At 37.7% G+C, this 22,671-nt stretch overlaps 1 long non-coding RNA gene across 10 annotated transcripts; it reads left to right on the plus strand.

Moving 5' to 3' along the window:
- The first annotated feature begins 939 nt into the window (after nt 1-939).
- LOC137835238 (uncharacterized) lies at nt 940-7,241 on the plus strand. 10 transcript variants are annotated; one of them, XR_011085052.2, is made up of 6 exons: nt 966-1,430; nt 1,692-1,960; nt 2,061-2,311; nt 2,733-2,862; nt 3,623-3,721; nt 3,865-4,296. It is a non-coding gene; the product is annotated as an uncharacterized LOC137835238 (long non-coding RNA). The 10 variants fall into 10 exon arrangements; XR_011085049.2 differs by having other exon boundaries at nt 3,886-4,296; XR_016520996.1 differs by lacking the exons at nt 1,692-1,960; nt 3,865-4,296 and adding an exon at nt 6,345-7,241 and having other exon boundaries at nt 940-1,430.
- The last annotated feature ends 15,430 nt before the right edge of the window (nt 7,242-22,671 follow it).

Below are 22,671 nucleotides of genomic sequence, written 5' to 3' on the forward strand. Positions count from 1 at the left end.
GTGCTCTTTACTGAAAGAGAGGTGTTCCTTATCACCTTTCTTGAGGCGAAGGATGTCGCGATCAAAGTTGACGGATGAAGTCTCACCCAGCAAGGTTGCGGAGGCCCACGGGTATAGTCGTTTGTAATCTGGAAGAGGCTTCACCATCGCGCTGGTTTGTGGTGGGTTTGGTTGTGGTTGGCTAGGGTGAGAGGACGCGGGTCTCGCGACTCGGTCGGAAGGGACGTTGGGACCCCTTGGGGGGTCGCAGGAAGAAGAAGGGTTTGCCCTACGGTTTTTCGTCGGAGGGTTGCGAGGAGATGGAGGAGGGTTTGGTGTGATTTTTGAACTTGTCATCGAGGAAGCTGCAAGAAGACGAAAAGGTATGAGAGTTCGTAAAGAGAAAGACTCGACAGAAGAAGAGGAGAGGGAAGAACAAGAGGGGCTCGCAGAGAAAGGTTCAGAAACCCTAAACGCAGAAAAGAGAAAACAAAGCAGAGAAAACATCCCACAACGTATGCTCCAGACAGGTAATGGATGATGCAAACCGATTAAAATGCAGCAAATATTAGTAGAAGTGATAAAAAAAGTTACCTTTAGATGATCAGAAGAGTATTCAGAAAGATGGTGGTTGGGGGAATCGGAGCGTTCGCTGGAGGGTTTCGAGAGTTTGAAGAGAGGTAGAAGATAATGAAACAGTGAAATGGCGCGAAGTGTTTAAGAGTTTCGAAGAGTTTCAAACGTTGCGAGAAGCGCAAACGACAGTGAATAGTGGCCGTTGATGAGTCCACGTGTCGAATGATCGAAGAAGTTGCACTAGTACAAAATACATAATTGACGACTCCTTATAAAGGCGGTTCGTAAAAAACAGTCGTTATAAGTGAGGTGGTGACAATTTTCGTTATTTTTTTCAAATTTTCAACACATATCACGATGGTTCTCTTTAGAACCGTCTTTATATGTATGGTGTGTGTGTTTACAAAGACGGTTGGAACCGTCCTTGTATGTTAGGTTTAGTATATCAAATTCTCGTGCCCTAACTAGCACCCTCTCTTTCCCTCACTCACATTTCACTCTTATTTTCTATTTTCACTCACTCATCACCGCTGCACTTTCCCTCTCACTATTCCCCTCACCCACAACCGCGCCTCCTCACCCACAGCCATCGAGTTTGTGCCGCCCTCTTCACTCACCGCCGTCACAGATCTCGCCTCCATCCAACACGCTGTCGCACCAGCTTCTTCTCCGCGAGCCAGCAGAGCTGCGACACTGTGTCGGGAGCCACCGCGAGCAAGCTTCGTCATCGCGAGCGCCACCACGATTTGCGTCACGGCGTCGTGCTCCACTGTGTCCATCGCCACTGCGACGACCCTCCTCGTGCGCCATCCTGCATATACGTTGGCCCTCTTCACACCACCACCAAAGAAATCCTAGAATATCTTTAGTCTCAGGTCACACGTATTTTCAATTCACCATTTTTCATTCTCATTTTCACTTATCCTTTGCTATTTTCTTGAAATTATACTGATTGGGAAGCCTTGTGTTGTATAATATGTTGTACCTTCTGTCTTTTGAAGCATGTTGTAGCGGTCCCTATAATTGAAAATCACAATTCCTGCTCTCAACCTATAAAACAGAAAGCACATACTTAATCTTTTTATTGTTTTATGGCAATAGTGTAACTGGTATTGTTTTCTCTACTATTCTTGTAGCAAGCAACAGGTGTCGTCCTGGTTTCTCATCAACACAACACCAGGATTTATAGAGATAGAGCTTCTAAGTCAAAAAAAATTGGAAATTGCTGATTATTAATATTGAAAATTTTAAGGTGTTGGAAATATTGGGGGCTTCTAATTTTTCTAATTTTTTTTGAAACTGGCACTGGTTTGTTGTTATGATTTTGTTTGCTGGTTTGCTGCTGCTGAAGGAAAGGCTTTTAACCTTTTTTTAGACGTCACTATGCAGAGTTGGTAACGTAGAAGTGGGTATAAAACCTGGTTTTTTGGGTCTAGAGAACCCCGGTTGTGATTTTTGTTGCTGGTGTTGTGGTGATGCAATGCAGGTTTTTATTGTTTTAACAGGTTGCAAGTATCGTGTTGTGGGTGCCACTTCCCAGATGCCATACACTGAAAAAGCTAAGCACTTTTTAGGCTATGTTCTCCAGCCAATAGCTATTTGTGTTTGTTTGTGGTAACTTGTGATGTAGCTATAGGGGCCCGCCATTAAATCTGATTTTTGCGTGCAGAGCCAAAGCATTGGTGTATTGCTTCTTGATTCATGAAGAGTGGATGCTTCCTCAACATAACTACTTTATTAACCATCTACTGGAGTGGTATGTTGTAGTTGTTACAGTGCCTGTAATAAACTTTTCTGCTGCATACATATAGTGAAAAGCCAACTTTTTTGTTTAGCGGGTTGGTAAAGGGTTTGTCTAGTTTTATTTTGTTGGGAAGTATGGTTTCGAGCTTAGGAGTGCTATAGGTTATATTGCACTGTGCTAGCAGGTCTCTGTGAGCATTGTATATGCTATCTGGTGGTCTTTTACTATAGGAGTGCCTCTTTCATAAATTTATTATTTCTTTGCTATTAAAAAAAAGTGTAGGAAATATTTGATTATATATTTGTACTGGGATGGAGAACACCACCAAACAAGAACTGAAAAAGAAATAGGAAATAAACAAAAGGAAGAGCTTAATTGCTTAAACTTCTGTTTGTTTAAACTCATGTAATGGCTCCTTGATCAATTCAACCAGGAGTAGGTAAATGTAGAAGTCTGTGATCAACCATCAAATTGAATTATGGCGATGTGGCAAGTGGCGTTGGATAGTTGATGTGGGCAGAGTGTTGAATGTTAGTAATGTGGTAGGTGACTTGGCAAAGCAGGTATCTCCCTTCTCACTGTTGTTAGTTTCCTTTTTTTCCCTTCACTTTTACCAGTTATTTCTTGTTAGATTTATTTGCGACTCTTTTCCCATTGTTGGTCAGTTTTCTTCTTCTTTTTCATTATATTTTAATTTGTTTTTTATTTTTTTATTAGTACTTTTTCTTGTGAATTTTGTATAATAACTTTAAAATGCTATTAAAAGTAATATAAAAAAACAACTTGTGTCCACGGAAAAATGTATATATTATTATAGATTAATTTATTGTTAAATGACCGTAAATATAGTTATACTCTCTCTACACATTCAGTTTAATTAGATTTTTAAAATTAAAAATAGATAATATTTCCTGACGTGCAAATTAAAACATGTTTCTAAAGAAATACATGTTTTTTAATTTGACTGTATAACCTATTAGGATTACATATAGTTATTTATAAATTCTTATTAACTTAACTACATTAATCTAGTTTTGTATATAGTTTTGAAAGAAAAAAATTCTTAAAGTTTTCTAATTGAAAAACTATTTATACGTAACTGATTTTTTTTTATCAGCAATGCAAGGTAACTGATATTTCAAAGAAAAGAATATAAAAATATAATTAACGATATAATATGATCTAAGGATAGAGATAGTGGAGATTTCTTTTCCCATCTCATTGCTCGATTGAGTGCTCCTATTTATCCAGCTAGAGAAGCACTATTTAATGTTCATACTTCACTTGAATCATTCTCACGGTATTGAATTCATTTTCTTTAAGGTACTTGCATTTGTGAGAACGGACAAGGGTAACAACTCACCTCATAGAGCAGATTGTCATGTGTGTAAATGCTTATTAGGATTTCATACCAAAGCTGAGGTAATAAAATATGTTCTTTTTACTTCTTGCATAAGACAGTTTGTAAAACTAGATTGCGATTTAATTTTCATTTTTTTAGTAGAGAAAATAGAAACTTGACAATGTAAACAAGAGTTGCTAGTATTTTGCTCTTTGCATGACAGGTGATGTTATTATTTATGCAGCAATCAGATTTAATGGGTTTATGGGCGTATTTACCTTGTTCAAAGATCCCGACGCGAGAGGGAGCCGTAAATTTTCTTCCCATAAGGGGCTTGTATGATTGTGAATATGAATTAGCTAGTAAGGAATGGATAAAACCAAATTTTGTTCAATTCTTCTTAGTCCAGAACAGTTTTGTTAGAACTGAGAAGCCAACTTGTAACACTTTCATATAGGAAATAGTTGACATGTCTGGGTGATTAGAGCCTATACTTATTATGAGAGGAGTTCTTTCGAGAGGAGGTTTATTGGAAAATATTCTTCAATGTTTAAGAGCATTATTGAATAAAAATGTAAATGAGTTAGTATGAGTTGAACATGAAACTCTGTATACTTAGAAGAACTATTCTAAATGATAAAATTGTTTTCTTTAATGACTCTTTTCAATTATTTTTGACTAATATAACATTGAAGATAATAATTGAGCATATATATTTGATAAACTTTCACATATTTAAATTATGATTTTAAATATTTTGATTTTTTGAAAATTGGATATTTTATATAGGTTTGAAGTGTATTAAAAATAAATATATTTTTTTTCAAAAAAAGCACATATAACGACGGTTCCACGTGGAACCGTCTTTAAAAATCATACATAGTTATAACGACGGTTCCCAAAGGAACGTCTTTAAAAATATATATTTTTTAAATAAATTAATTATTTAGTAGTATTTATAACGTCGGTTAAATGAACCGTCGTTATAACATATTTATAACGTCGGTTGACAAACCGTCGTTAAAAATGCCTGATTTATAACGACACTCACAATAACGACGATTTAATAACCGTCTTTATATGTCATTTTTAACCTTCGTTAATATAGTATTTTGTACTAGTGTTGGTGAAATGTCAAGTCAGTGAACAGTATGAGCGCCAACGCGCAAAGCCACGTGAGCCGCCAGATTTAAACCTCTTTAGTCTCCTCGCTGAACAAGTTGCAGCTCGAGACTGGGGGCTTGTGTACCGACCAGGTCATCGGGTGTGATGACGTGTCTAGCACGTGACTATGTGGGGCGTGCTCAGCAGAACACGTGGGCAAGAGAAGGATGAACGGTTCAGAGGTGAGCATAGTCGCCGGTTCATGAAACTGGCGTTCTGTAGTGAACATGGTCGGTTGTCGCCGGGTTTATCTGTCATCGACGTGTTTGGCAATGGGAGATCAGGTGGTCTGACGCCACGAGGAGCACATCGCCGGATTTCCCAGTAAACTCAGTTGAAGCTACTGAAGGCTCAAAAGAGTAAGTTCAAGCGTATAATTTCAGTAAGATGATTGTTGTGCCAGCATAAGGCGTGAAGGGCGCGTGCGTTGAAGGGAACAACTTGCCTGTCAGCGACAAGATTCCCAGAGTGGACATTCGTTGATGGCAAGGTTTCCTCAGCCAGAACATGCATGGCGCGGTGATAAGGAGGGTGCCATTAGCAACAAGCGATATCACAGAGATGGTGCACTTTGCTGCACCCGATACTCGCCTTGTCGGGTGGTGTTCTAGAGCATGTCGCGTGCTAACTTACTCCTTGAGTAGAGGACTTAGCCGCGCGACTGGTTACTACACAGAAATGACGCTCAAGTTGCCTCAACCTAGATGACGACACGTGTAGGGTTGGATGCTACCTGTTATTCCAACCCAGATGATGACACGTGTAGGGTTGGATGCAATAGAGAAATGACGCTCAAGCTATCCTAGCTCAGATGATGACACGTGTAGGGCTGGGCACTACCTGCTATCTCAGCCCAGATGACGACACGTGCAAGGCTGGATGCGAGCCACGCGTCCAAAAGCATAACGGCCTGGAGAGGGAAGAAACCTAGCTATAAAGGTAAACTTAACAGAATTTGCAGAGGTACGTTTTCATTACGGCTCATTGCTAGGGTTGTGTGCCTTTAGTACGGTTCTACAGAGCATATTTTCTCTGAGTTTTGGGTGTTCTTATTACTGACTTGAGCGTCGGAGCGCCACCGGCCGCAGAGGCGCCACCTTGCGTTTTCAGGTTCTCAGAGAGGTTTTCTGTGGTGCGAACTTGAGAGCCACGTGGAGTCAAGCTGGTGAGGAGGTTCGTGACGAGGCAACGCTCTTACGCTAGGTCAATCGGCAGGATCACATTCTTTTTGTGAAGACAAATAGGGGGAGAAATGGTTTGGTTGTAATGTTCTTATTTTTGCACCTATTTTGCTTGGACATTTGCTTGAACATTGCCTTAACTGTTTTTAAGCTATTGCTATAACTCTGAATTTTAACTGGTTAATCCTATGATTTAACCGATTGTTTTTCTGTTGTTGCACTTATGCATGCGTTGTTGGTTTTCACACTGATTTGGTTGATGTTTTTCGTTGGAAATCACCTAGTGGAAACTGGTTTGTGGTGTTTGATTAATCTGGAATAGATTATCCTATGTTCTTGCATCTGTTTGTGATTGCAGGTTGTGCCAAATTCTAAACAGAACATTCCAAAGCATGCCAAAGATTTTTCTTCATCAAATAGGGGGAGAATGTAGAAAAATGAAGCTTTGATGCCTCCAAATCTATGAAGAAAGCTTGATGTCTGTGCTGCTGTATTTGGGGTTTAGTTCTAGGTTGTTTAGAATTTGTAAAGTTCATTCTTAAACCAATGCACAGCTGAATCAATCTGTTTTGCAAAAGAAAAATGTTTTTCTAAGTCATGGGAAAAACAACCGATTGATTTCACGGTTTAGTCGATTGTTTTACACTCAGGTTGATTGGAGGGTTTTTTTTCAAATTGTTTTTTGGTTGACTAACTGTCAAAACCAATTCAACCAGTTGATTTTTGAATTTCTTAACAGTTTTTCAAAATCTTGTTAAATCTGTTTCCAGTTGATTTGATATTGTTTTAGCTCGTGATTAACTGCCTAAAACGGCTAGATTGAAGAGCTATAAAACTGGTTACCCTCCATATTTGAAAATACACAGAAAGTGAGATAAGGAAGATCTTTGAGGGAGATTTAATTCAGAGCTTTGCTAAGATTTCCTAAGGTTGTGCAAGTGGTTCAATAAGTGAATTAGAAGCTCTGTGATTTCCTGTACTCCAGGTGTAATTTGTTCCTTATATTCCTGTAATTGTTTTTCATTTTGTATTCTTGTAAAACATTGAATATATAAGGTTAGAGGTTGTTCTGATTGTGATTGTGTGAAAAGGAAAAGAGGGTGAGTGTTCTTGTGGGATCTAGATCACCTCTTTGTAGTGTTGTGTGATTGTAATCTGTTGGTGGTTACTTAGTGAATACCCAATGGTTTTCTGGGAACAGGATGTAGCTCTGGTAAGGAGTGAACCAGTATAATATATTGTGTGATCTTTTCTTCCCCCCACTCATTTAAAATATGATCGAATTGTGATTTTAACATTGCTGCCATAAACAATTTGTTAAAACGTAATTTCAACCAGTTTTTTTTCTGATAGCTGGTTTAGCAGTTCTGTTTTCTTGGTTGATCTGATTCGTTTATTTGTAAATCAATATCAATCTTCATTCTTAACATATATTTGCAAAAAATGCCCCTTAAATAATTCACCCCCCTCTTGTTAAGGCCATTAATTCTTACAAGGAGGTGGTCGTCCACCATAGTATACCGACTTGCATTTTTTTTACTATTTTTGCTTTTATGGGGTTTGAGGGGAGTAACCCATCTGCAAAATATCGGATATACGGTGTCATCTAGTTATGTGCAGAGGCGACCTACATTACCTCGAAGTTGCTCTCTTCGGACACTTACTCTTGGTACTTTCAACGTTTCCTGGATGACAAATCGGTGCCTTCCCCCTTTGCCCAAGCTTAAGAGCTTGGATAGTAAGTCCATGTGAGAATTTTGCTCCCTAGGTACATGGATGAGGTTAAAAGTGGAAAAAACTTCCTTCAACATTTTCACGTACCTGAGATAGGAGGCCAAGTGCGGGTCTTTGGCTTGATATTCTCCCGACACCTGTCTTGTTATGAGCATTGAATCACTCATTGCTAGCAAACAGTGAGTTCTCAAATCCTTCGCCAACAACATGCCTGCTATAAGGGCCTCATACTCGGTCTGATTATTGCGCTTTGAACGTGAACTGAAGAAACTACCTAATGAGAACCCCGTTTGGTCCCTCCAGAATGAATCCGGCCCCACTTCCCTGCAAGTTTGAGAAACCATCGACAGAGAGGACCCATAAGGAGTCATCGGGATCGGGTTCAGAGCTCTTAGGGGAGAGGTCAATGAGGAAATTTGTTTATACTTGCCCTTTGATCGACCCGCATTGTTTATACGCTCCAGTCTTTAAATGCTTTGACCAATCATTAAATGCAATAAATAAGTTTGTTAAGATTTGATAACAAACTATATCTTTGAATAAATTCAGAAAAACAGATTTGAGTAACAAGCTTTTGAATACAAGTTTTTGATTTTTTCAAAGAGTTGAGATTGCTTAGAGTTTGTGATTGATCAAAAAGTGAGATAGGATTTCTGCTTGTATTGATTTGAGATTTGCTTCTGTAACAAGTGTAATCCTTGTATTCTGTTGAACAAGTTTGTTTGTGTTTGCTGAGAAGTGTTGTGTGTTCTTGAGGGGATCAAGATCAACATTCTTAGTGTTGGGTGTGTTGGCCAAGAGAAGTGTGTGTCTTGAGGGGTTCAAGGTCACTTTCTTGGTTGTGTTGTAAGTGATCTAGGTTTGATTGCTTAGTGAAATTCCTCAATGGTTTCTGAGAAGACTGGATGTAGCTCTGGGTTTAGAGTGAACCAGTATAAACATCTGTGTGCATTCTCTCTATCCTTAAACTCTTTAAATTCAGTTTTGATATTGGCAAACTGGTATAAACAACCGATTGTTTCTGCGAAACAACCGATTGTTTCTGCGAAACAACCGATTGTTTTTCTGGTGTTGTTGTTTTTGTTTATTGTTTTGGCAAACTGGATTCCTTATCAATTGTTTCTTGAAGTAATTTCATTCTTGACTTAAAAGTTTGCGAAAACCCTCTTTAAACAATTCACCCCGCCTCTAGTTTAAAGCCATCCATTCTAACACTTCCTTCTTTTCTAGATGACGGATTTGCCTTCTCGTTGATAGTGAGGTGATGACATAGGAAATCTGGACCGATTCCAGGTGATGTGAGTTGATTTTAGGATTGTTCATTTAGGTGACACTTTAGATTTATGATTGAGATTTTTAAACAATTAATAGTGAAAACCTAAGGAAAATCTCCAATGGACATTAACTTAACCATGTAGTTAAGTAGATGTGAAGGTTCATTTCACAAAGGAAAAAGGAAAAAGAAAATTATAAGGTGATGATGTGAGTTGATTTTAGGATTGTTCATTTGCATGATGACACTTTACTTAGATTATAAGACAATTATAGGTGAGAACCTAAGGAAAATCCCCACTGGATATTAACTTAACCAAGTGGTTAAGTAGATGTGAAGGTTCATTTCCATAAGGTAAAGGAAAAACACAATTCAATGGTGAGAATGATGACAAATATGGTACGACAATTTAACAAACACTAGATGAGCAAGAATATGGACCAAGTTGTAAGCAAGGAAACAAAACAATTAACAAGAGTAGAAAACCGAATTGACACAATCAAAATGGAATGGATTAATGGAAGAGAATACGAAAGAAGAACTTATGGAAGTGAAGTTATGATGAAACACGCCACTTGATGGGATGGAATAAAAAAGAGGAGTGCATGGGAGGCCGGCACTTGGGAGCTCATTTCTCATAAGATAAGACCAATTTAGGATGAGGTTCACTCACTCACAAATCACACAAAAAATGTGCAGAATTTCTTTACTCTAATTTCAACTTGTCAATACATGAGGTAGGCCTCCCTATTTATAGATTTAGGAGCCTTGGAAAAGAAGAAAAGAGGGTAGAATGGGAAATGAAGAAGTGGTGCGGTTTTAGGTCTTGAATTTGGTCAAAACCGCACCATCCTACACATTCTAGAAACTAGGGTTTCCTTTCTACCCTAATGGACTTCTTATGGGCCCATCTTTATATCTTCACCTCCTACTTATGCTATATAAACCTACTCTTGTTTATTCTACTATTTGGACCCCTCATGTGAGCCCAACTTATTTACAACATTTTTCTAAATATTAAAAAGACTAGCAGGAAGAACTTTAAGTGCTCTGGTCCTTGTCCAATGCTCCCTCTGGTGAGGTCTCTACTTTGAGATGACTTTTGTTTGTGTGTTTTAACATCCTTGGTCATCTTCTCGTGGGCTTGGTGCTAGAATATATGACCTTAAACAAGAGAGGGGGTGGGGGGGGGGGGGTGGTGAATTGTTTAAAGGAGGTTTTTGAAAGCTTTTTCAGGTTTAATTAAATTCTACATATAAATCCAAAACATGAATCAAGTTGGCTTAGAACATAAACGATCGGTTGATATATCAGTTAAAAAATTAAACAGCTTAAAACAGATTTTAAAGGAGTTCAGAGTAAGAGAGAATCACACAAACAGTTTATACTAGTTCACTCTTAAGCCAAGAGCTACATCCAGTCCCCAGAAATCACTAGGTAAACCACTATGTAATCACACCAAATTACAAAAACACAACACACCAAAGTAGTGACCTTGAACCCCTCAAGAAACACATTACCTTTGGCAAACTATACCAAGAGTATTGATCTCGAACACCTCAAGAACACATAACACTCCTTGGCAACACAACACCTGAAATACAAAAGGTTTAGAAAGGATTACACCTGATCACAGTACAATATGAATTGAATACAATTGCAAACTCTCACTTGAAAATCCAAAGCTTGATGTGAATCTTGAAATCTCAAAAACAAATCTGTCAAACTTAATTTCTTAAAGTTGTTTCTTACATGTTTGAAAACATAAACAAACCATTTATATTTTCCAAATATTGGTCAAAGCATTTAATGAAGGAGCGTATTCAGTTAGAAATCATTTAAACTAGATTCACCATTCAAAATTGAATTCTGTTAGGATTTTCAAAGAAACAATCGGTTGAAATCACGAAACAATCGATTGTTTTGGTTTGACAGTTAAGTCAACCAAACCAAACAACTTTCAACCTTTTTCAAAAACTCCTAAGAGTAAAATAACTGGTTGATTTGACAAAACAACAGGTTGTTTTTCACTTATTTGGATTAATAACAGAAAAACAAAGACAAAGAAAGTCTTATCCTTTTGTCATGGAGTCCCTTCAATGAGTCATTATTCATGATCAAGAAAGCTTATTTTGGCTTTCAAGAGGACTTAAGTTGGTACAAAACCTTAATTCAATTCCAGACAAAATCCTTTTCTTCCAAAAGCTTGATCTGATAACTCAAGAGACCATGCTTCTTTTAGTATCCCTGCAACACAACAAATTCAAGCAACAAGATTTGGTCCCCTTACAAATGCGGGTCCTTTTGATTTAACTTTATCACTGGAAACTTCAGAACCTTGGGGAATCCATCTCATAATACCTTTAGGAACAAAATATTGTTGAAGATAGGAGCGTTGATGTTTCAAATTCAAGATGAAGCTTGAAGCCTTGCTGCTTTTGGTTTGAGTGTAGTATAGAGTGTTTAGAATTTATGTAAGATCAGTCTTGATTCTCAAGCAAAGACTGTTTTAATCTGTTTTAAAGATTAAAGTGTTTTTCCATGCAAAGGGAAAAACAACCGATTAAAGTTTCGAGACAATCGGTTGTTTGTCACTTAGCTGACAAAGGAGTTTTTGAAACTGTTTTTTGAATCAGTTGTATAACTGTCAAAACCATTCAACCGGTTAAATCGCAGTTTTAACTGATTAAATGTGAGTTTTCATAACAGTATTTTGAAAACCTTTTTAACTGATTCAGTTGTTCAAATCTGTCTTTAACGATAGTTTTTCAAAGGTTATAAATACAACCTTCCTTCAAATGTTTGAATGATGAAAAAGAGAGAAGTTGTATACTCTGATTTGAGAGATTACCAACTGTTTGAGAAAAGAAGTTTTCCAAGTTTAGCAAGATTTCCTTTGAGCTTTGCTGTGTTTCAAGAACTAATCATAGGGTTTCTGGTCTTTTGTAATCCAGGTGTTTTCTACCCTTTTCTTAGTTTCTTGTAATTGTTCAAATTACATTTTGTAAACGTTGTTGTAAAATCCTGTAAAGTCAGTGTGATTCTAGCTTGAGGTGTTGGCCGTGTGCAAAGAGGGTGAGTAGGCTTTGTGGGATTCAAAGTCACCTCTTTGTGGTGTGTATTGTTGTAATCTGTGATTGATTACATAGTGAAATACTCAGTGGTTTAACTGAGGACTGGATGTAGCTCTGGATTTAGTGAACCAGTATAATCTGTTTGTGTAAATCTCTCTATCTCTTCTCTTCATAACTGTTTGATATGTTGTCATAAACAATAAGTTATTTCGTATTTTCAAGCGGTTAATATTCCTGCCTTACAAACTGCTTTTGTATCTGTAACATAAACAACCGATTATATCGTGTTTTTAAACGATTAAAATACTGAAACTGTTTTCTGAATCTTTGTTTAATTGACTCTCTAAATTGCTTATCTGAATTAATTGTTAAAGTTTCATTCTTAATCGTATATTTGTGAAAAGGTTTCAAAAACAATTCACCCCCCTCTTGTTTTACCCATCTATTCTAACAAATATTTCCAAATTTTCTAGAATCTAACTGAGTGGCCTTTCTTCATACAGTATAAACATGTAACAACCGGTTGTTTCGATCTTTCAATCGGTTGTTTTTCTGGCACTTTCGAAAAAGGCTTTGAAATCCCATTTTCTTGTTTTGAGGATTAAACCCCAAACCAAATTTTCCAAAAACACATTTTTGGGATGTCAAGACAGTTTCAAAGTTGGATTTACCCTTTGAAAGTTTATTCATAGTTCTTACAAGATAGTGGACTTTACACTCAAGAGTTTTACAGTTTTCACAAGGTTTTGAGTGACACAAACAAGAAGACTTTTTGCAATGCATTTCAAGATTTTCAAAAATCAATTTTTGAATTTTCCAATTCTTCTTCAAGTGGCTTGACTCTGTTTTCAAACCAGTTATTTAACTCTTTCAACCGGTTGTTCAAGAGAGTCAATCGGTTAGCTTCTTCATGAGTTTCTTTAAAAGCTTGAAGCAATTGACTATAGTTTTCAGCGTTTAAAGAAGCAGAAGAACTTACACTGCTTGAACTTCTTGAATCATCATCTCCTTTAGCCATCAAACACAGATTGGGTTTTTCATCTTCACTTGATGAGGAGCTTGATGAAGAGACTTCATTTTCATCCCGAACAATGTAGGCTCTTTTTGATTTCCCTTTCTTTTCTTTATTGCTTGACTTCTTTTCTTTGCCTTCTATATTTGGGCAATCAACTTTTGCATGCTCCTGTTATCCACAACCAAATCAAGTGTAATTGTTAGGATTAAAATCACTAGTTTTCTTGTTTCCATACCTTTCTTTGTTAGGTTCCTTGTTGCGGTTTTTCTTCAAGAATTTGCTAAACTTTTTAGACAAAAAACTAAGAGTTTCTTCATCACTTGAGTCTTTCTTATTCTTGTGCTTAGCAGCTTTCAAGGCAATGTTCCTTACATGCTTGTCTTCACTTTCTTGAACAATGAGTCTATTCATCTCCAACTCATGTTCTCTAAGCTTTCCAACAAGGAGGTTGTAGTCAAAGATGTCAAGTCCTTTGATTCTGAGATAGCCACGACTTTAGGTTGCCAAGATCTATCAAGACACTTGAGAATCTTGATGTTCAACTCCTCTTTGTCTAAGATTTTTCCAAGACTCATTAGATGATTGACAATGTGAGTGAATCTCTTTTGTACTTCAACAATTGATTCTCCTTTGAGCATTCTGAACATCTCATACTCTTGTATTAGAGTATGTTTCCTTGCTCTCTTCACATCATTTGTTCCTTCATGGGTGACCTTTAGAGTATCCCACATTTACTTAGCAGATGCACATTGTGAGATCCTGAAAAATTCATCAGAGTTCAAAGCAGAGGTTATGATGTTCTTGGCAATGCAATAAAACATGGCTTTTTTATTTTCAGCATCAATCCATTGTGACCAAGGTTTTTCAATAGAAGCTCCATCCTTTTCAAATTTAGGAATAAAAGGGTCATTTTCAATTGCATCCCAAATTCCTTTATCAAGAGATTCAACAAAGATTTTCATCCTAACCTTCCAAAACTGATAGTTCAAACCACAAAACAAAGGTGGCCTGTTAATTGAAGCAGCCTCCCCAAAGGGTAATTTTTCAGCCATAAAAAAAGGTTTAGGAGCAAAACTTGAATAACTTTCAAGAACTTAGCTCTTGATGCCAATTGTTAGAATATATGGCCTTAAAAAGAGGGGGTGAATTGTTTAAAGGAGGTTTCTGAATGCTTTTTCAGGTTTAATGAAATTATATGTATAAATCCAGAACAGGAATCAAGTTGGCTTAGAACATCAACAATTATACAGCAAAGCAACAGAAAAACAATCGGTTGTTTATATCAGTTAAAAAATCAAACAGCTTAAAACAGATTTTAAAGGAGTTCAGAGTAAGAGAGAATCACACAAACAGTTTATACTAGTTCACTCTTAAGCCAAGAGCTACATCCAGTCCCCAGAAACCACTAGGTAAACCACTATGTAATCAAACCAAATTACAAAAACACAACACACCAAAGTAGTGACCTTGAACCCCTCAAGAAACACATTACCTTTGGCAAACTATATCAAGAGTATTGATCTTGAACACTTCAAGAACACACAACACTCCTTGGCAACACAACACCAGAAATACAGAAGGTTTATAAAGGATTACACCTGGTAACAGTACAATATGAATTGAATACAATTGCAAACTCTCACTTGAAAATCCAAAGCTTGATGCGAATCTTGAAATCTCAAAAACAAATCTGTCAAACTTAATTTCTTAAAGTTGTTTCTTACATGTTTGAAAACATAAACAAACCATTTATATTTTCCAAATATTGGTCAAAGCATTTAATGAAGGAGTGTATTCAGTTAGAAATCATTTAAAACAGATTCACCATTCAAAACTAAATTATGTTAGGATTTTCAAGAAACAATCAGTTGAAATCACGAAACAACCCATTGTTTTGGTTTGACTCTTAAATCAACCAAACCAAACAACTTCCAACCTTTTTCAAAAACTCCTAAGAGTTAAACAACCGGTTGATTCGATAAAATAACAGGTTTTTTTTCACTTAGTTGGAAAAACACTTAATTTAAAAAAGGTTTTAATTCACATTAGTTTTAGATTCAACAAGGGAGTGCATCAGACTTTATTCTACCCAGATCCCACCCAAACACAACAACAACACCAAACTTCCATCAAACATCTTGGATTTGGATTCTACAAAGCACTAGATCACTCTTGATCAACACTTGGTTTGCATCAGGTGATGATGATGAGAAAATATGGTGCAGAATTAAGCATGGATAGTGATTATAAAGAGAATGACCAAATGAAATAAAGGAAACCAAAAGAAGAACATATTTATGAATTGAATGGAATGACAATCGAAGGAAAAGATGAAGGACAAGGAAGCTTATGAGAAATGGAGTTTGAGATGATGAGCATGCCACTTGGATGATAAAATGACTCTAAGATAAGTGTTGGAAGCCGCCACTTGAGAGCTCTTAAATTCTCACAAGATAAGACTAAAGACTAAGAGGAACAAACCTCATTAGCATCTCACACAAAATGTGCAGAGTAACTTTTCTCTATTTCATTCAACTTGTAAAATACACTAGCTAGGCAGGCCTCCTATTTATAGGTGAAGGAGTCTTGGAGAACAAGCTAAAGGGGTAGGATGGGAAAAGGAAAAAAAATGGGCAGCCTTAGGGTTTGACTAAGTCAATCCCGCATCCTAGGTTTGTCCTTCTAGAAACTAGGTCAAAATGCCTTCAAATGGGCTAGGAACAAGCTAAAATGCTAACCACATCCCCTATTATGCTAAAGGTAACTTATTCTAGCCTATATTTGCTATTTGGACCCCAAAAGTGAGCCCAATTATTTATAACATATTCTAATCTTTAAGAAAACTAGCAGAAATACCAGTAGGTGCTCTGGTCTTTGTCCATTTCTGGTGAGGTCTTCACTTGCATGTTGAGATGACTTCTTATAATGTGAATGGTCATTTATATCCTTGGTCATCTTTGTGTGGGCTTGGTTTGTATCACCAGGCATGTCAGCCGAGGACCACGCGAAAGCACTAATGTTCCTTGAAATCACTTATATAATTTTTCCGCAATTCTTTGTATAATGAAGCTTCGAGTTTGAACTTCTTCCCGTTGATCTCTATTTCCCTGACCACCCGAACTGGCCTAGGTCGCCTATCCATGTAGCTACCATGTAGGTGCCTCTCATGCTTCTTAAGCTATATTCATAGCATTTTTGGGCTATCTTTTTATCCACACTCATGGTGATGACCTTTCCTTCTGGAGAAGGTAGCTTTACCTTCATATGGTTGGATGAGGGCACCGCTTTCAACCTGTTCAAAGATGGTGGCCTCTAAAGCAGGTTATACGCAGAGGGTGCATTAACTGCTATGTAGAGAACCCTCATAAGGTCTTAGCTGGTCTAAAGGGACTCGCAATTCCAAAAATTTCTCCCAAAACAACACGTCTCCTAAGCTTCCCTGATCCACGAGGACTCTGGGCACAGTTCGGCCCATGGTGATGACTGATATGAGTATAGGACCGTCCTCGTGGGGGAACACGTCCTCAAAGTATGAGGTTGCGAAACAGAAAGGAGGGGTCAGGCTTAGCTCGGGCTTCCTAGTTTCTAGGGTCATTACAACTCGGGTGTAACGTTTTCAGCTAGATGCTGAGGTCCCTCCTCCAAAGAATCCACCGACAATCATATTGAAATCTCACAGGATTGGCACCTCGTGATTTTTATCTTCCACCACGCCCCTTTTCTTTTCTTTTTCCCTTTCCTCGACGATATACCTAGTCAGGAATCCCTCGCTTATCAACTTTGTCAACTGGTAGGATAATGTGAGGCACTGCTTAGTATCATGGGCTCGAAGGCGATGGAATTCATACCAGTCATCTTTTCGCCCACCCAATATTCGGTTTGTCTTCTTCGGGAAACACAATATTTTCTCCACATTTTCTTTGGTGATGAACGATTTGTACAAGACTTAGAACTTGGGATTGGGCACTGTCTATGGCAAGTGCACCGTGTTGTCAGAAGTAATAATTTTTCCCTACGGACGGATATCGATCTCACAAGGAACAACGAATTATCAAGTAAAATGTTTGTTAAATATAAACAACACAATAAAAAGGGTGTTGATGGTGATTGTGTTGGCATTGATTAATAAGAAAACAAACAAAGAATTGGTTGCTTCAAGTTCAAAAAATAGGGATTAGGTTTCATCTTCCTCACTCCTATGTATTTTGATTAGCATGTTAATATTAAGTTCTTTGATTGAAATTGATGCCTATAGAAAATTCATTTATATCGATCTCTCAAATACTTATAAAAACAACATAGAATCACACTTAAATGTTAATGGGAATTAACATTTCAAGTCTATCTCTAGCACTCAAATATCTTATGTATTGTTGTTTAGGTAAAAACCCTAAAAATACCTGTCGATCAGATTTAAGATGCCCAATTTGTCACAAAAATTTAGAAATAAAACAACAATACCAATAATCAATCAAGAACATAATATTATAACATATTAAATATCACCTCAACTCATAAGAGTTTGAGCAGATTACTCTTAATCCCAAAGGGTAGAATTAGCCACGCATACTTCTAGCACCTTCCATTCTCCCAATTGGGTTACAATTCACTCAATGGTGTTTTCCACTCAATCTTGCACACTACGGTTGTGCCTCTAGCCCCCTATTTAACCTAATTTACTAGGGTTAGGTGACTTCCTGCGTCGCACTAATGGACTAAGTGATATAACATAAAAAAAGACCAATATGTCTAACGCATTCTCGTAATGGCAATGATTCTCTTGCTTGAGCGAGAAAGGCGTCGATTTTTTAAAATAGTCCTGAAGCATTATCGCTCAACCGAGAATATCTCGCTCAACCGAGAATATCTCGCTTGAGCGAGATAATTCTGTTGCAAAATTGGCTTTTCAGCGTTTTTCTCTATTTTGGGATTGCCAAACTTTATCTTTTTAGCTCAAATAATTCTTCTTTATTCCAAATCTTCAATATTCCTTAGAAACTTGCAATTAACACCAAATTTGGAAATAAAATGCTCTTATTCAAATAAGGAATCATCAATGGAGACAAAGCCTTCCAAAATGATGAACCAAACTCAATAAGAGTGTTATCTCTTTGTGAACAACAATTAGAACAACAATTACCGAACAGAATTCAAAGACAAACACAATTGACCGAACATAATTGAAGAAAAACAAAAGCTACCGATTGAAATGACTATGGAAGATGAAAGAAGATGAAACTTATGTGGTTGTAGCTTGGTTTGGGAATGAAAATGCCACTTGGATGGTGAAGCTCCAAGATAAGTGTTGGTAAGCCGCCACTTGAATGCTCCCAATGCATCACAAGATGAGACCAAGAAGAGGAGAACAAATCTCACACTAAACACTCACAATTTGAGCATAGTTTCTTTACTTCAAAATTCAACTTGTATTTACAAAGACCAAGCACCTCTATTTATAGCTTTAGAGGGCTGAAATGAAAGTGAAAAAAATTCAGAATTCCCTCCCAAATGTAATTCAAATTCGGCACCTAGCTAGACATGAGGAAGGTGTGACCAATTTTCTATTTTTGGCACCTCCTTAACTACTCCTACACCATCTCCTTAAGTCACATGGACAATGTGACTTTATTTTGTACATTAATAGTCTTTATTTAATATCCACACCTCCCTAAAACTATACAAGAGTAATTACAAATAAAGACATCCAATGATGCTCATTTATTTAATGCTTGGCCTTGCCCCTCATGGGTTGGACTTGAGCTTTTTGGGCTTGGCCTTCTTGGGCTTGGGCTTTGGGCTTGGGCCTCCATATTAAGAATACTAATAAGAAGAACTTCAAGTATTTTGGTCCTTGACCATTCCTCCTATTAATAGCATCTTTTTTATTCTCATCACTGTGGGACCCGGTAAAACCGATCCCACTAACTACTAACTCAAGATCCTCAAAGCCAACACACGAGATGAGAAAAACGAGGCAAGGAGCTCAGGTTCCTGACGGAGACGAGGTTCCCATCTTGCAAAAAATTATGGAGACGATGAGAGCCCTCCAACAAGCTAATGCGGATCATCTGCGGCAACAAGATCGCCTTCGGGAAGAAGCCCGAACTGAGCAAGAGTGTCTCCAAGAAGAGGCCCGAGCCGAACATGATCAACTTTGAGTGGAAGATTGTTCTCGCCAGTTGACTTGATTGTCGGTTGACTCGAACGGCAGCTTCAGGCCCTACCTATCTCCTCCTTCAGTCGAACTTCCTTGGGTCGAAGAACACTTTCCTGTAAAGACAAAAGGGCGCCCTTACGGCCGTTTTCACTCCGACGCTCAAGTCAATTAGGGCTAAAGAAACAGTAATGTGTGTAAAGCAGTTTCAGTCTTAGAAACGACGTACCTTGTTAGGGTTCTTACCACCCTCTTTATAGGTTGTATCTAGGGTTACTTCTGTGATCCTCCCACGTCTCTTAGTGGGCTTAGGGTTCCAGAGAGAATGTCCTTGTCCCGCTATTACACAATCTTAGCGTAATCTGGCACATAGGACTTCCCTTTTCTGGAGTGCATAGACCTAACAGTGTAGCCGCCAAGGTACCTACTCACGTACCAGCGCTGCGGCATCATCTATTTTATAAGTGCCCTAAGTATTCATGTGCCATGCATGCAGTCATTCCCTGGAAACCCTAACCCTAACGGGCCTTAGCGCCTCCAAGGAACACTTGCTTGTGTCGTACCCGAATGTACCATATGTTGATCAAGAGTGATCATGTGTTGTGAAAGAATCCAAATCCAAGGTGTTTGATGAAAGGCTGGTGTTGCTGCTGTGTTTGGGTGGGATCTGGGTAGAGTAAAGTGTTATCCACTCTTTTGTTGAATCTAAAACTCATGTGATTTAAAACCTTTTTGAAATCAAGTGTTTTTCCGACTAAGTGAAAAACAACCCCTTGTTTTGTCGAATCAACCGGTTGTTTTGCTTTTAGGAGTTTTGATAAAGGTTGAAAACTGTTTTGGTTTGGTAAAGGTTGTTTCGTGGTTTCAACCGATTGTTTCTTTGAAAATCCTAACAGAATTCAATTTTGAATGGTGAATCTGTTTTAAATGCTTTCTAACTGAATACGCTCCTTCATTAATTGCTTTGACCAATCTTTGGAAAATATAAATGGTTTGTTTATGTTTTCAAATATGTAAGAAACAGTTTTGAGAAATTCAATTTGACAGATTTGATTCTAAGATTTCAAGATTCACATCAAGCTTTGGATTTTCAAGAGAGAGTGGAATAGGATTGCAATTGTATTCAATTCAAACTGTATTGTGATCAGGTGTAATCCTTTCTAAACCTACTGTATTTCTGGTGTTGTGTTGCCAAGGAGTGTTGTGTGTTCTTGAGGTGTTCAAGATCAATACTCTTGGTGTGGTTTGCCAAAGGTAGTGTGTTTCTTGAAGGGTTCAAGGTCACTACTTTGGTGGTTTGTGTTTTGTAATCTAGTTTAATTGCTTAGTGGATTACCCAGTGGTTTTTTGGGGACTGGATGTAGCTCTTGGCTTAAGAGTGAACCAGTATAAACTGTTTGTGTATTTCTCTCTTACCCTGAACTCTTTTAAATTTTGTTTTAAGCTTAACTGATATAAACAACCGATTGTTTCGAAGAAATAACTGATTGTTTTTCTGTGTATTGCTGTATAACTGCTTGAGTTCTTGGCTAACTTGATTCCTGTTCTGGATTTATACAAAGAATTTCATTAAACCTGAAAAACTTTTCAAAAACCCCTCTTAAACAATTCACACCCTCTTGTTTAAGGTCATATATTCTAACACCATACACACCCCATGCATGATTCTCTCGTGACTTAAGTCTTATTATGGTATCTGGCTATTAACATTATGTTAACTCATACTGTTTTTGGGACCCAGCTTACGTGGTGCCTCATTACTATCAGACCACCAATGTTCGGTGTCTTTCTCTCAGACCGATGACCGAGGTCTGGCCTGTACAAAGATCGAGCCAAACAGACACAGTTGAGGGAAGAAGCTCGAGCCGAGCAGGAACGACAAAGAGAGAAAGCCCGAGCCCACCAAGAGCACCTCCTGAGGGAAGTAGAAGCTTCTCGCAAAGGATGGAAGAGGCTACACGGATAAATGATGAGTTACAAAAAACTAATGAAGAGATGCGCAGAACCATGTACAGACAACAACAGCGTACCATCCGGGTTCTTTCCCAGGATCTGTCCTCAAGGGACAACCCTCAGCCTTTCTCTCGAAAAATCATGGATGAGCCCATCCCACTGCATTTTCTCACCCCAAAGATAACTCCTTTCTAAGGAGTGGAGGACCGTGAGAGTCACCTAAAGGGGTTTAGGGCCCAGATGATCATCTCAGCTAAATCGGATGTTATTCGCTGCAAAATGCTCAGGGGAACGTTAACGAGAACGACCCTTCATTGGTTTAGCATAATCTCAGATAGGCATATACCATCATTCCAACAGTTGTCCAAAATCTTCAAGGAGCAATTCTCAGCCAACAAGGTTGACCCTCCTCGCCTTCCTGGCCTTTTTGATGTCAGATAGAAGGAGAGAGAATCATTGAAAGATTATGTAAATCGCTATTGCGCATTCTCGTTCAGGCTCCCAACGCCCAACGAGGAGATGGTTGTTATCACGTTCGTAAAAGGTATATGGGCAAGTCTTTTTAGTGACTCACTCATTCGATATAGAGCCGAGTCCATGGCCGAGGTCAGAGAACAACCAATCGCCCATATAGAAGTAGAGGAGGCCATAGTAGTGAAGAATGGCAACTCACAGCCTTATGTAGCCAAAAAAGATGACACTAAAGGAGGACCGGAGGAAGAGGTGCCTGATAAGTACCTAATTTCAGTAATATTTCATATTAAATATAGGCACTTAGGAGGATTTATTACTAATTTACATATATAATAATTCTTAAGTTATGAATTTTTACTTTTTTACATTTTTGTGATCTTTATTTGAATAAGAGCATTTTATTTCCAAATTTGGTGTTAATTGCAAGTTTCTAAGGAATATTGAAGATTTGGAATAAAGAAGAATTATTTGAGCTAAAAATGAGACACACGTGCAAATAGCAATGGCAATGACAGTCACACACGCATGTAGCAATAACCGTTTGATCGAGCGAACGAGCAAGACGGAGACAAAACACAGAGAAGAGAGTGAAACGTGAGGAAGAGGAACGACGTGAGGAAGAGGAACGACACTGAGAGAGTGAGGAAGAGGAACGTGAGAGATTGAGATTGAGAGAGTGAAGAAGAGGAACGTGAGAGATTGAGATTGACAGAGTGAGGAATCAGAGCGCAACAGAGAGAGTCAGTGACTTAAAAGAAAACAAGATAACGACATTAACTTAGAACAAACAAGATTGAGATTGAGAAAGGAAAAAACGAGTGTGAGAGAATGAGTTGAAATTGAAAGAATAATTTTTATAAATTAAGATTATGTATAATATTTAAAATTTTTATTAAGTTGAAAAATTTAAAAGATAATACTAGTTTAAATTTACTAATTATAATATTTATTTATAAAATATTATTGTTTATTTTGTTTATAGTGATATTTATATAAAAATTGTTACTA

Source organism: Phaseolus vulgaris, chromosome 5 (genome assembly GCF_051622355.1).
Source record: "Phaseolus vulgaris cultivar YP4 chromosome 5, ASM5162235v1, whole genome shotgun sequence".
Classification (NCBI taxonomy): domain Eukaryota; kingdom Viridiplantae; phylum Streptophyta; class Magnoliopsida; order Fabales; family Fabaceae; genus Phaseolus; species Phaseolus vulgaris.